This window comes from Periplaneta americana, chromosome 1 (genome assembly GCF_040183065.1).
Source record: "Periplaneta americana isolate PAMFEO1 chromosome 1, P.americana_PAMFEO1_priV1, whole genome shotgun sequence".
NCBI classification, from domain to species: domain Eukaryota; kingdom Metazoa; phylum Arthropoda; class Insecta; order Blattodea; family Blattidae; genus Periplaneta; species Periplaneta americana.
In genome coordinates this window covers 7099500-7115843 of record NC_091117.1, presented here as the reverse complement: position 1 = coordinate 7115843, position 16344 = coordinate 7099500, and the positions used below count along the sequence as shown (strand labels likewise).

Below are 16344 nucleotides of genomic sequence, written 5' to 3'. Positions count from 1 at the left end.
TACATAAAACTCATGTTACAATGGTTTCAGTTATGTGTGTATTTTAAATTGTCACAATTTTACATTCAAATACGTTTTCAAACTTTATGTTTAAATATAAGAACATTGTGTTTGTAATGTATAGCTCAGTTTATTTATGCAAAGCTTTATTGATGTAATTTACATCTTCATTTTATATTTGTCATACTTACTTACTTACAAATGGCTTTTAAGGAACCCGAAGGTTCATTGCCGCCCTCACATAGGCCCGCCAGCGGTCCCTATCCTGTGCAAGATTAATCCAGTCTCTATCATCATACCCCACCTCCCTCAAATCCATTTTAATATTATCCTCCCATCTACGTCTCGGCCTCCCTAAAGGTCTTTTTCCCTCCGGTCTCCCAACTAACACTCTATATGCATTTCTGGATTCGCCCATACGTGCTACATGCCCTGCCCATCTCAAACGTCTGGATTTAATGTTCCTAATTATGTCAGGTGAAGAATACAATGCGTGCAGTTCTGCGTTGTGTAACTTTCTCCATTCTCCTGTAACTTCATCCCGCTTAGCCCCAAATATTTTCCTTAGCACCTTATTCTCAAACACCCTGAACCTATGTTCCTCTCTCAGAGTGAGAGTCCAAGTTTCACAACCATACAGAACAACCGGTAATATAACTGTTTTATAAATTCTAACTTTCAGATTTTTGGACAGCAGACTGGATGATAAGAGCTTCTCAACCGAATAATAACAGGCATTTCCCATATTTATTCTGCGTTTAATTTCCTCCCGAGTGTCATTTATATTTGTTACTCTTGCTCCAAGATATTTGAATTTTTCCACCTCTTCGAAGGATAAATCTCCAATTTTTATATTTCCATTTCGTACAATATTCTGGTCACGAGACATAATCATATACTTTGTCTTTTCGGGATTTACTTCCAAACCGATCGCTCTACTTGCTTCAAGTAAAATTTCCGTGTTTTCCCTAATCGTTTGTGTATTTTCTCCTAACATATTCACGTCATCCGCATAGACAAGAAGCTGATGTAACCCGTTCAATTCCAAACCCTGCCTGTTATCCTGAACTTTCCTAATGGCATATTCTAGAGCGAAGTTAAAAGGTAAAGGTGATAGTGCATCTCCTTGCTTTAGCCCGCAGTGAATTGGAAAAGCATCAGATAGAAACTGACCTATACGGACTCTGCTGTATGTTTCACTGAGACACATTTTAATTAATCGAACTAGTTTCTTGGGAATACCAAATTCAATAAGAATATCATATAATACTTCCCTCTTAACCGAGTCATAAGCCTTTTTGAAATCTATATTTGTCATAATTCATAAAAATAATTCGTAATATTACGTTAATATCATGGTGTCTGTTGAGATGTGTAATGATTCTACGTAACATAAAATGAAATTTGTGCCTTCTGTTTGTTATTTTTAACTTTATTTTGTGCTTGATGAAATTAGTGTGCTATTTAGTCATTCTTGAATATCTGCAAAATATATACGTTTATTTTAAGTTGAAACAGATTAATTTAATAATATTTTGGTTATTTGGATTGAAATTATTTATATTTAACATTGTATAAACACAGAAGTTTGCTGTCGTCTTATTTAATGGAATCATTCACAATCACATATCGCTGAAATATACAACAGAATATGATGAAAAGACGTCGTTGTTTTATTTCCATGGTTACCAAATTATTTATTTATTTATTATTTTTTGCTAATAATTTTAACATAAAACATAAAATATACAAAGAAACTTTAGCTCGCCCCTGAAAGAGTAGAACTCGTGCTCAGGGGCGGATTTCTTAATTGAAATTAATAATTATACAATACAATTAAGGTCCGGGGTTCGATCCCAGGTGGTGACAGGATTTTTTCTCGTTGCCAAACTTTCAGAACGGCCCCGAGGTTCACTTAGCCTTCTATAAAATTGAGTACCGGGTCTTTCCCGGGGGTAAAAGGCGGTCAGAGCGTGGTGCCGACCACACCACCTCATTCTAGTGCCGAGGTCATGGAAAGCATGGGGCTCTACCTCCATGCCCCCCCAAGTGCCTTCATGGCATGTTACGGGGGATACCTTTACCTTTACAATACAATTATAATTAATAATTATACAATACAATTTGCAATTATAGTATATAAATTTAAATTTACAATTTTTCAATTTTTATAAAATCCATACATAACTTTTAAAATTTAATACTAGAACTATTCGAATTGACAAGATTAGGATATTTAAATATAAATTTTTTATATATTCTTGGGCCTAAATTACTACTATGATTAAATACTGTAACAGTGTTCCATTTTGGTTCAAACAATCTTAAAGAATTCACACCTTTTGTTTCATAACTATGAGAATACAATTCAAAATTATTTCGATTTTTATGTATGAATTTTATTAATACAATATAATAAATTTGTCTTACGTTAAGTACATTAAAGTTTAGAAACAAATTTTGAGATGGAAAATCAATAGGTTTATGAAGACATATTTTAATTATTTTCTTCTGTAATAAATAAAGTGGATTAAAATTTGATTTAAATGATCTACCCCATCCTATAATTCCATACATAATTACCGATTGAAATAAAGTTAAATATATTGTGCGTAATAAACTTATTGACAAGTAATTCCTCAATAAAACAAAATAATATACTATTTTACGTAATTTATTACAAAGGTAATTAATGTGTAATCTTTGAGGTTATGTTTCTGTTCACATCGTGAAAGATATGAATTTAGGATAACACTTAACGTTCTTATTGTGAGTGTGGCAATTCGTAGCAGTTGCTAGGTGATGTAGATGTTATGTTAAAATAATGCTTATAAAACTTTGAGTACAGTGGGCCATGATAAAACCAAAGTCCCCCTAAAACGCAGCAGATATTAATACAGGGACATCATTTTATTTTTACTTGCATTTTTATTGTACCTGCATTTCTGAATGTACTTCACTCCCACCCCTTCACTAATGTCCTTGCTCCCGTCAGACACACAAACTTACGGCCGCTGTTGCATTCGAAGTCTTCAAGCAGTGAAGTAAACACTGCAGTGTATAGTGTGTTTCATAAATATGGTTGCGTTTTCTATAGAAGAAAGAACCTATATTAATAATATCGTACTAAAAATTATATTGAAGAAACGATAAATTCAATTTCAGAGAATATGCTTCAAAATGTTTTTAATAATATGCGTAAAGAATTGAAGCCTGCATTGTAATGAACGGCAACCATTTTCAGCAACTTGTTTAAAAATTCAGATTAGCTTATTTTGAATTGAGGTGGCTAGAAGCAAAGGAATGCTAGTGACATTTGTAATAACATGAGTTACGTGCATCCAGTGTAAGCTAAAGTATCTAAAATTGTAGTGGCAAAGGGATATTTTAATCGCATCACACATTAAAATTTAAATAAAAATTTCACCGATTTTACGAAAGCTTAAATATTTAAACCCCATTTTCTCAAAAGTAACTTAAGTGCACTTACAGCCCTTTACTTATGACCCCCTCAATTTAAATGCACTCTCTATATTGTATGTTAGCACCAATAATTACTTACTTTTACTTTTGAGGGTTTTGGAATGGTCACCTCATGGTAGAAGGAAGCGGGGTAGGCCAAGAACAACCTGGAGAGGACAGATCCATAGATTGATGAGTGACAGGTCTCTGGAAGGAGATGAATGGCTTGACCGGGAAGATTGGCGAATGGGAATACAGGGTAACACCAATAATTAATATGCTAAATAAAGTAGACATTACATAACGGACATAGCCGCCTGAAAAGTTGAGTTTTTGAAAAAAAAAAAAAAATGTTACTACTCTACTGTATTTTGATAAATTCCGTAAAAGTGATAATCAAACTGAAAATCGTAATATCGTATTTTCCCACAACATAAATGGATACAATACTTTTCTCTCCTCCTATACCTAGTAAAATGATTTGTTTACATATTGCACTAGTAACATCAAACACCTGTAATGGAAGGGGGCAACTGAGTTTCCGAGTATAGCCAGGTTAATGTTAAAAATGTTGATAAAAATAAAGTGATGTCCTGTATAAGTAAACAAAAGAAGCCTCTTACCTCTTACTGCTTGTCAACTGTCGCCGGCTGAGTCGGGACGCACACTTGTGCCCGGTTTATGAAGTAATCAGACATGTTGGTCGATGTAGAGCGGGGATGTGCGTGTTCCTATCCAAGAGGAAACTTAACAAATAAAGAAAATTGCATCTCTACTCAACGTATACTTTGTTTTATAGTTATGTGTTCATCACATCTTCTCAGACCTTGAAAGCCGCTAGCACGACACACAGTACGCTACAAATTGCATAGGCGGTCCCGTCATAGACGCATCTAACTCTGTAATTACAGCTTCTCAGTCTATTGGCTGCTGCGGTGGGAGGGGAAATAGGGAGGGAACCTTCCTTAAATGATCAGGAATTACAAAACAAAAAAAAAATAATAATAAACAACATAGGGAACAAAAAAAAAAGAAGAAAACGGTGAATTTTTAGTCATCGTATTACTTCTTGTAATGGATTTAATGTACCTTCAAGGACACGAGAGTCGTCCCGTTTCTTACGATATAAAAACACCGACAATACGTCACACATCTTAAGTGCATGTGTATAATAAGTAATTCTATTACAAAATAAAACACTATGAAATTATAAATGATAGGAGAAGAAGAAGAAGAATCTTTCAGGGTCGCTGAATTTTATTGTTATTGCGCTTCTGAACTTCCGGCACAGTGTTTTGTTTTATAATCGTAATGTACAGTTTATTCAAGGTTAGGAGGATGCTACACTGTATACCTACGGGAGTCATGGAAGCACGAAGTCATTACAAATGCCATGTGACATTGTTTAACCTGGTTTCCACGGAAACTGTTGCAACATTGTTGTTTATAATAATAATAATAATAATAATAATAATAATAATAATAATAATAATAATAATAATAATGATTTATTTTAGCTGGCAGAGTTAAGGCCGTAAGGCCTTCTCTTCCACTCAACCAGCAAAAAGTGTATATACATATGCATGAACTTACAAAGAATTCAACAATTTGATTTAGATGAGAGTTACATGTATACAAGAGTTATTTACGAATTAAACAACAAAATACTATGAACTATTAATTAAACACTGAAATAAACTGTGTAGCAGAATTAAACTAAAATACATAGAATGTTAATATATTTCAAATAATATTAGATAATAGAAAGAGATTATTACGAGACAATTAAAATACAGCACTATCAGGATGATGTCTAAAGAAAAAAAGCAACAATGTAGTCAGTGATAGTTTAAATCAGTATGATTGGAGTGAAATGCTAATAAGGTTATCTTTTAAGCTGTTTATCAGTCGCTAGTGATTGGGAATGGGCTCTGATCGAGCGAGGTTCGATCACTGTGACGTCAGAATTCGTATTTATTTACATTTCATTGTCTGACTGGGCCATGAGAAGACTGACTCATATTTTTGTCTGTTCCCCAAAATAATATGAAATCTTCGTGTATTTTAGGACTGAGACTGGCCATCAGTGTTGCCAACTTAGTCAACTTACAACTAAATAACCTACTTTAAAATATCAGTACAGTTTTATTCCTCTGTACACCTTATTTATGTGTATTTATCTGTACATCTTACACATACTGTATTCATCTGACGTTGTTTACGTTGTCTACTTACAGTATTCCATTCAGTGCGCTGTCTGAGGGGTGGGGACAGGAAACTACACTAAAGCAATGCAGATAGCGTAATGTGTAACGGACATGGTCGGTCCTGATATGCACGTCTGTAGACAGCAGTGTATGTGTACAAGTTGCAGTGTCCAGTCGATCAGTCCTAGTGAAATGGAGGAGTACACGAGAGCGGAATAAGCAGACCTGATTTTCGAATACGGATGAGCCAATGGGAACAGTAGACAAGCTCACAGATTGTATCGGGACAAGTACCCACGTAGGAGACATCCGGCCCATACCATCTTTCCACGACTGTTCCAAAGGTTTAGGGAAAGAGGGCACATGGTGTCAAATTACAATTTCATTTCCACACAACTATTTTTGCTTATAACTTTCGACTCAGTCATTTCCGGACCAGGGTTCCTATCTCAAATTGATACATGTGCCCTTCGCCATCATCCCTGAAAGTTTGTAACACCATCTCGGAAACACCCTGTGTATATATAAGGGCCTAGACCGACCAGCCGGCTGCTGGCCTCACGCCCACATGCCGAAGCAGAGGTGTAAGATCATCCAACCAGAAGGAAGGTATCGTGTGGTTAGCTCGATGATCCCCTCAGCCGTTATAGCTGGCATTCGTAACCGGATTTCGCTACCTATCGTAGCTCCCCAAGTGCATCACGATGCTGGGTGGGCACCGGTCCCATACACTGGCCGAAATTTCATGAGAAAATCTCTTCCCCCATGAGGGCTAGAACCAATGTGCATTCCGTACCGCGAGTCCCAGACAGATGCCTTAGACCACGACGCCACGGCGCGGGACATTATATATTGGGAATATTCCCAATGACAATAATCCATCACTAATCGCAGACCCATTCTTTGTTTTTATACCTTCTGTCACGAGTTGAACTAGGCTACATAGATCATATTCCTAACTTGAAGCGACTATCTTGAACTCGTTGTACGAGTATATATCAACTCAATTTGAGGCAACAGAAGCAAAACCACAAAATCATTCAAAGTATTTTCTCAATTAAGCCCTCTCGGTTCTTAAGTAAGACGTCCGACACATGCGTGGGTTGCAACGCTTTGTCGTGTGAGAGCCTCCATTGCGAAACCCTGGAATCCCGCTAGCAGCAATTTTTCGGTAACGACGTCTGTAATAGCCCCGTGCAGGCTAGCCTTGGGCGCTGTCAGATTTTGGTAAGGCCGGCCTCCATAAGTCAGCGGTTTCGTGTTGCGACATTCCGAGAGCGTCTTCAAATGCTCTCAACATCCACAGGCCAGTCCACACCTGTGGAGTAACGGGCATCGCGTGTGACCGCGAAACCAGATGGCCCGGGTTCGAATCCCGGTCGGGACAAGTTACCTGGTTGAAGTTTTATCCGGGGTTTTCCCTCAACCCAATACGAGCAAATGCTGGGTAACATTCGGTGCTGTACCCCGAACTCATTTCACCGGCATTATCACCTTCATTTCATTCAGACGCTAAATAACCTGAGTTATTGATACAGCGTCGTAAAATAACCCAATAAAATAAAAAAATCCACAGGCCGTCCTCTGAAACTTATTGAGAAGGGGAAGAATAGATTCCAAACACACGTGGAATTCAGGCATTCTTTGTCAGGTGTTAAAGAATAACAGGGAATTCATGAAATCCCTATAAATTGCGTCGAACGTTTTATGTTCTTCGTGATTGTTATTGTGAGCATGGTTGGGATTGTAAGGATGTTTGGGATTTGAAATAAAAGTTTGATATTTCTTTTCATTTCTGTCTTCATACTCCCCGCATTTAAATTTAACAAGGCGGAGCCTTCTCGTTAACTACTTCATAATCGCTTCCTCATTCCAGGAGGCCTAGTCTGCAGACAACAATGCAATTGATAGTCGAAACGATTCACACATCAATATGACGCCAATGAGTTGTTTGAAATCTATAGGCTATACATAATTTGAACTGGTAATGGAAATTACGGGAAAACGGCTGAACGGATTTTAATAAATGACCCCTCATTTTGAAGCGTGGAACTCAAAGTTTTTTCAGAAAAATAGTAGTTTTCATTGAAATGTCAATTTTTCAACATAATTTTCCTATTTTCTAAAATCCATCTGTCGTCAGTTTTGAGAACTAGCTAATTGCATTTAAGAATAAAACAAAACACACACTACAGTAAATAATATTACACGAAGGCCATGATCTGCAAGAATGCTGACATATTTAGAGCTCAAATTAAATTGGTTATTAAAAACTTAACTTACTAAAAATAATATACAGGTTCGATTCTGTGATGTGTAATTTTCTGGGTACAGTTGTGTATTGGATATTAAAAACTACAAAACTTGAGGTGGTTTGATAACATTATTACCATTAGAAATAAAATATTATTGTAGTTAATGCCATTACTGTATGTGACTATTTTTCATTAATTATACATATTAATACTATATTGCTGATATGAAAGTGAAACGTTTTGGGGTTATATAAGTAGATGTAGAGAATAACTTAATTAGATTTTGATTTCTATATTTTACTGAGTGGCGGCTATATAGTATATATAGTATATGTTACTGAAAGTTATAAAACTTACGTAAGATAATAATATTATTAAAAATCAAATATTTTTATAGTTATTAATCAAGTGGGGTTGGGTCTTTTTCATATACTTAATGGCGGTGTGGTGTAGATATTTATATGCGTGGTTCTCTTCAGTATTGGCTCAAGAGAGAGTATCTTTCATTATTATGGAAGCAAATAACTTTCAGAATGTCTGGTATTCTTCATTGAAAATAAATCTGAAAAATTTTTATTTGAACGTCTAATGAACTTAGTTTGCAGCATTTGCTGCACAAGCCACTAGTTTTAATATAATTATAATATTTCATTATAGAGAATTGGATTCATTTGGAAAATTATTTCTGTCCCTATATTTCCCGCATTTATTTCTTACTCTATTTCGTACGAATAACAGATTTAGATGAATTTGAAATTCAGCGTAATATTTCGTTAAGCTTTGACACGTAATACTTAGACATCGGATTTTTAGGCACTAAAAATTGCAGTTTTAGGCGCCTAAAATAAGCTCAAAATTTGTAAAATTAGGCTCTATTTTAATGAAAATAGGCATTTTAGGCACATCAAGGTATCATACTTATTTCTTTCACTGAAATTTTTAGTTATACACTAAAATGCGCACAAAAAAGTATGTTTAAACATTAAAAAAGAATACTATATTATATTTATAAACAGAGCTGCACAAATTTAATATATTGAAACTAATGAAATAATGATTATTGATATCAAGATTACTCATTTTAAGTTACTGAAATTCAGTTCCATGCTCAGACTTTATTATAATTATCTGCACAGTACACCACCAGAATTTTTTTCTAAATTCTCCACAGTTAACCTTTGCCTTTTGTCACTGAGAATCATTTTGAAAGCAGGCGCAAAAATACAAAGTTCCACTTATTGTTGCATTTCCTGGTAGTGTTAACACTAGGAGGTCCATTCTTTTAAATATTTTGTAACGGTTTACCCTACTAATTCGCAGTTTTACGACTTTTCATAAATATTTCAAAAACACTCTTTCTCCAAAAATTGTGATTTTATGACACTCTGAAGGGCAGTACAGCTAATCGGTTTCAGACCGAAAACAGTCATTTTTATAGTATAGTATATCTCTGAATCGGTAGCAGCACATGTTGTGATTGTTGCCTGCTTCAAAACTAAGGTTGGTTCTTTGTCGGCATTTATGCCTCCAAACATGTTAAATTCGGTGAAATCTATTGCGAGTGTCGTGAGATTCAAAACATTTTGTTTCCTTTATCAATGGTTTCATGGCCGGTATGAAGCGAACTTTCCACTTTTTAAATGCCTTAAATTTCGCAGTGAATGCATGTATAAATTATAAAAAGTAAGAGTAAAATGCGAAACTTTACAGTGAGTTAGGCATTTTTAGGCGAATATTAACAAATTAGGCTCTAATAACCGTTTTAGGGCATTTTAGGGCACTATAAAACTCTTTGAATACCTTTCAATTTCCATGAAACACAAATATTAATAATTATTTTTACTTTTCTCCTAATGAAACAAAATAGGCATTTGCCCTAGAATCCGATGTCTGGTAATAACCTTTCATGTGAATCTTTTCCAAGTCCATCTGATACCGAAATTACAGATCTACAGCAACTGTTTTAACACGGCCCCCTTGTATAGAGATATAAATCACAGAAATAAAGAAGCATCAAAATACGTTATTCATTTATTAATTAATACGTCATCGTTATTGTTGGAATTGCCTATATAAAGAGAAGACATCCCGGATGGCTGGGTGGTTTCTTTCAGGAAATGCTGTGATACACATAACCTCTTAAAATGTAAAAACAAATGAGGATGGATCCGCTTACGTTAGTAGCAGTAGTAGTACTTTATACAGAATGTTTCAGAAATACCTTGACAAACGTTGGGGGACATGTTCCTCACACCAAAACAAGAAAAAAAGTTCATATAAACATATGTCCGAAAATCCTTAGCATTTTAGTTATTAATGAAAGAACATAGAGAAAAATCCACAAACAATTAGGGAAAACGCGGAAATTCTACTTGAAGCAAGTAAAGCGATAGGGTTAGAAGTAAATCCCGAAAAGACTAAGTATATGATTATGTCTCGTCACCAGAATATTGTACGAAATGGAAATATAAAAATTGGAAATTTATCTTTTGAAGAGGTGGAAAATTCAAATACCTGTGAGCAACAGTAACAAATATAAATGATACTCGGGAGGAAATTAAACGCAGAATAAATATGGAAAATGCCTGTTATTATTCGGTTGAGAAGCTTTTATCATCCAGTCTGCTGTCAAAAAATCTGAAAGTTAGAATTTATAAAACAGTTATATTACCGGTTGTTCTATATGGCTGTGAAACTTGGACTCTCAATTTGAGAGAGGAACAGAGATTAAGGATGTTTGAGAATAAGGTTCTTAGGAAAATATTTGGTGCTAAGAGGGATGAAGTTACAGGAGAATGGAGAAAGTTACACAACGCAGAGCTGCACGCATTGTATTCTTCACCTGACATAATTAGGAACATTAAATCCAGACGTTTGAGATGGGCAGGACATGTAGCACGTATGGGCAAATCCAGGAATGCATATAGAGTGTTAGTTGGGAGGCCGGAGGGAAAAAGACCTTTGGGGAGGCCGAGACGTAGATGGGAAGATAATATTAAAATGGATTTGAGGGAGGTGGAATATGATGATAGAGACTGGATTAATCTTGCTCAAAATAGGGACGAATGGCGGGCTTATGTGAGGGCGGCAATGAACCTCCGGGTTCCTTAATAGCCAGTAAGTAAGTAAGTAATGAAAAACATAATGAAACATGTGTTAGATATTGTCAGTTTGGTAAAAAGTGTTACAACGTTAATGCATCCAGAAACGCATAACAAATTTAATGTTCAAAATGCACATAAATGACAAATGACTGTAGTAAACAAGTCTCCTTGGCAATACATAGCCATCTAGGATACAATGGGTGCATCAGCAGACTTGTATCAATAGCATCATTCGATTATCTAACAAAATGAATATTATTATTATTATTATCGGTTACAAACTGAAGTTAAGTTGTTGGATTGTACCTCGAAACACGTTGAACGTAAACTTTCATTGTTATGAGTTTGAATTGATTAAAGTTGCAACACTTGCTGCCAAGCTGACAATATCTAACAGATGTTTCATTATGTTCTTTCATTAATAACTAAAAAGTAAGGATTTTCGGACATATGTTTATATGAACTTTTTTTCTTGTTTTGATGTGAGGAATATTATGTCCCCGAGGTTTGTCAAAATATTTCTGAAACACCCTGTATTATAACGACCCTTTCAGATGCAGAGCTTATCCAGTGTCGAAATTCAAAGTGAGTAAAAAATAGCCGACAAATTTTGACTGGAGCCCTCTATCCCAGGACAGGATTCTTTTACGAGCAGTAAGTCACGATGCAAGTAGAATTTAATCATTCAGTCATCAAGTTATTCTCTCGTCAGCCAATAATGCAGTCTGTAGATCAATCATTCGGTAAAGCAATGTAGCCAGTCTGTGACAAAGGAAGTACGAGACTTTCAGAAGATTCTCATTTCAAAATCTCCGTGTTGGGCTTGCCCTGTCCTTCCAGTTCTAAATTTAAACACAAGCTCCTTCCCGCCTGATGACATTATCTGGAAACAAAGAGACGGGGCGGATACGCCCTGCCGGCTATCAGATAGCGAGAGGGGCAGTCACGCAAACCCAGCGTACGTGCGCCTTGGCGTTCTACACTAGGCATTAATAACTGCACTTTGGAGTCTTACATTTCGGGGGAGGGGTTCGCTACGTCTTCATATTTATTTCTATTCAATTATTTAAGGGGTAACATACACCTTTAAGTAGTTTTAAGTACTAAAAAGTGGTAAAATTCAATATTTTTTTCCTCAGTAATGAATAAATCTGTTACCTTGAAATTCCACATGCTCAATATACGCCATTTCTGCTTGACCAAATATGATATAACAGAATTATTTTGGTTACATTATAATTTATAAGTAATTGTTTTAAGAGTTCTGTGTAGTATTAATCACATTCAACATGTCACACTTTAAGGCGTTCCAACCCCGCTGTGTGCCAATGATTTGAGAGAGAGAGAGAGAGACAGACAGACAGACAGACAGTCAGAGAGAGAGAGAGTACTAGGATTTTGTAAAATGATTTGAGGGTAGAGTATCAGGATTTGATGCAATAATTATTACAGGAAGAGTATCAGAAATTTATCGAATGATTTCAGAGAGAGTGTAGGGATTTTGCAGAATGATTTGAGGGACGAGAATCAGGATTTGATCGAATAATTACAGGAAGAGTATAAGAAATTTGTCGAATCATTTCAGAGAGGGTGTTAGGATTTTGTAGAATGATTTGAGGGAAGAGTATCAAGATTTGATCCCATAATTACAGGAAGAGTATCAGAAATTTATCCAATGATTTCAGAGAGTGTTAGGATTTTGTAGAATGATTTGAGGGAAGAGTATCAGGATTTGATCGAATAATTACAGGAAGAGTATCAGAAATTTATCGAATGATTTCAGAGAGGGTGTTAGGATTTTGTTGAATGATTTCAGGATGAGTACTAGGATTTTGTAGAATGATTTGAGGGAAGAGTATCAGGATTTGATCGAATAAATACAGGAAGAGTATCAGAAATTTATCGAATGATTTCAGAGAGTGTGTTAGGATTTTGTTGAATGATTTCAGGATGAGTACTAGGATTTTGTAGAATGATTTGAGGGGAGAGTATCAGGATTTGATCGAATAATTGCAGGAAGAGTATCAGAAATTTATCGAATGATTTCAGACAGTGTGTTAGGATTTTGTTCAATGATTTCAAGGAGAGTATTAGGATTTTGTTGAATGATTTCAAGGAGAGTACTAAAATTTTATTGAATGATTTCAGGGAAGTGACAGGATTTTGTTGAATGATTTCAAGAAGAGTAGTAGGATTTTGTTGACATGATTTCAAGGAAAGTACTAGAATTTTACTGAATGATTTCAGGGAAAGTGTTAGGATTTTGTTGATTGATTTCAGGGAAAGTGTTAGGATTTTGTTGATTGATTTCAGGGAAAGTGGTAGGATTTTGTTGATTGATTTCAGGGACAGTGTTAGGATTTTGTGAATGATATCATGGAGAGTACTAGGATTTCGTCGAATGATTTCAGGGTGAGTACTATGATATTGTGGGAAGACTTGAGGGAGGGCAGTAAGATTTCTCCAAAGAACTTGTAAGGTACTGACATTTTGTCGGATGAATTTGATAGAAACAGAAATTTTTTCAGAATACCTGTACTTCAGAATAGATTTCGGGCGAATTTATGAAGCTAATGGGGTAGTTTAGAAGGATCTAAAAGTTGATTGTACAAATAAAATAGCACACATATATTAAAATAAAACATAGACTATAAGTATGTACCGTACAGTACAGAAACATAATGTGGGTGTCATTTCAATATAAATTCTTACGTATTCAATTGGAAACGCACAAGAACACGGAAAACCAATTCTACTGCGCACATATTTCCTGACAATTGCGTAATATTAACATCATTCTGTAGCCAACCTGTCACGCGACAATAAATAAGCCGAGTATCGTCAGATGACGGTGCTTTCTATTGGCTGTACACTCGATAAACCTTTGAGTTATCAAGGACGTCTCCCAGTGATCAGTGGCGGTACTCAAGCACTGTATTCATACTTTTCTGCAAACAAAGAAATTTCATACATTTTGCAGTTAATTAATTGATTTATTGTTTTAATATATGCTCTCATGTTGGCTATTTTCCTAGCTGTTTAAAAACAGCCAAGGTAACTGCTGTTTATGAAAAGGGCGATAGAAATTCTACGAAAAGTTATAGTACGATTTTTGTAATTCTCATTTTCGCCAAAATTTTTTAAAGTGTTCTTTTAAATCCAGAGTGACTTTTATATATAAAACATTATGCATCTTTGTTCTAGTAATAAATTATTTATTATTAATAAAAAATTAACTTAAAATATTACTTTGATATAATCTCATGAGCATTTCACTGTATAGATTTTGTCCTAGTCGATATACTCTGAATTCAATTGATAATTTCGTATCCACCGTCTTAAAAATGTTTGAAGGAAAGGCTTTTACTGGGGCTATTCTGTTCGATCTAAGTAAAGCATTTGATTGTGTTCATCATGATATATTATTAATGAAGTTAATGTTTTATGTTATTTGTAATATCGTAAATTTAAATCTTATTTAATTGGTCGAAGCCAACAAGTTAAAGTTAATGATTTTTATTTGCCTAATGTGGCTTTGTAAATTACGGAGTACCCCAGGGCTCAATTTTGGGCTCCTGTTTTGCTTCTCATTATGATTAATGATTTATGTGATAAAGTTGAAGTTCAATCAATAATAATTTATGCTGATGATTAAACTTTTTTTATCAACTCTTAACGATTATAATGAACAATTTCAATTGCTTTCGAATGTCACCCATAGTATATACCGTAGATTCCAAGTTGAAATGGAGTAAATCTATTGCTAATTTTAGCAAAAGGTTATCCAGAATATTATTTTAATGAGAAGTCTAGGGAATAAAATTCCTATGAATTTTATGAGAGATATTTATTTTGCCTTATTTCAAAGTAATCTTCATTATGGGCTTTTTATTTAAATAATAATTTTTTCATAAATGAAATTATTTTATTGCAGAAGAAGTCTTTAAGAATATTAAGTAAGTCTTCTTGTATAGCATCGTGTAAACCTCTCTTCATAAAAAAGAGAGTTTTCAGCTTATGTATTTGTGAGATTTTAATATACATTAAGAATAATGAGTAATGTTATTCAATTGGCAATAATGTGCATAATATATTATGAAACAAGGACTGTCCTTTACTTGTAATGTGCACTTGCATAGACCAACGACGACTCATAATAGCTAACTGGTTTCTAGATTTGTAATATGCTGCCTGTACTATTAGACATTTGACTATACCAGCATTCAAGCATAAAATTTAACAATAGTTACTTTCTACATCATTTGGGATCCCTATAGAATATATCAGACAAATTCCTTAGAAAGAATCCAGTATAGGGCAGCGAAATTTGTTAAAGGTAAAAGAGAAGATGGAAACGATACGATAAAAGAAATTAAATGGGAAACTTTGGAAAACAGACGTAAGAAAACTACAATAACATCATTGTATAGAGCACATCTAGGTCAGAAAGCATGGGTAGACATAACGGCTCGGTTAGAAAAGCCAACGTACTATGGTAGGAACGATCATGATTTTAAAATCAAATGCAGGAAACAGAAAACGGATGTAGGTAAATTCTCATTTTTAAATAGAACTATAAATGATTGGAATGACCTACCTGCAGCGGTCTTTGAGGGCTGTCCTTCCTTAAGGAGATTCAAGAATAACTTAAAAAGTTGTGTATAAAGTGCAAATTAAAATTAAGGTGACATTCAACATTTAATTTTTTAAGGTGACATGTATTTATCTAGCCTGACGAGTTTACTTCCTTGGTTTGAATTGTAAATTATTTAAAAATAGCGTGTAAGAAGTCTTAGACTAGAAATGTTTAGTTTAAATGTAGTTCTGTTTATAAGTATGCATAAGGGTGTAATTATTTGACTTATTTGAACTGTTGTATCAGTGAAGCGAGGTGAGTCAGTGAAGTTATGGTTTTACAGTGCAGTGAATAGTTCGGATCAGTGATAATCTATAGCGTCAATGAAATGTGTTCTATAGTGTCAGTGAAATGTGTTATAGAGTGTCAGTGAAATGCGTCATAGTGCCACTACAGCGAGTGAGATGAGAGTAAAGTGAAAGACTATTGAAACTTATGTAGGACCTATACATAATTATGTAGGTTGTATTGTAAAATTAGGTATTTTATTTATGTTTTATTATTATTGGGTTAAATTGTATTGTGTATTCTTATTGTATTGTATATAATTGTATTGTGTATTGTAATTTTATTGTGTATTGTTTATATTGTGTATACCACTGCCACCAGGTGCTTGCCCACTTGCAGTGTAAATAAATACATATATTTTATTCTTAAAAAAAATGTTTTAATTCTTTTCA

The 16344-nt window shown here is 34.6% G+C and overlaps 1 protein-coding gene across 1 annotated transcript in view; it reads right to left on the bottom strand.

The window, feature by feature from the left end:
- LOC138703241 (superoxide dismutase [Cu-Zn]-like) overlaps positions 1 to 4302 on the bottom strand; it is a 77828-nt gene extending 73526 nt beyond the window's left edge. The window contains exon 1 of the mRNA XM_069831000.1: positions 4086 to 4302. The gene's annotated coding sequence lies outside the window, so the exon portion shown is untranslated. The remainder of the gene's footprint in view (positions 1 to 4085) is intronic.
- Between the last annotated feature and the right edge of the window lie 12042 nt (positions 4303 to 16344).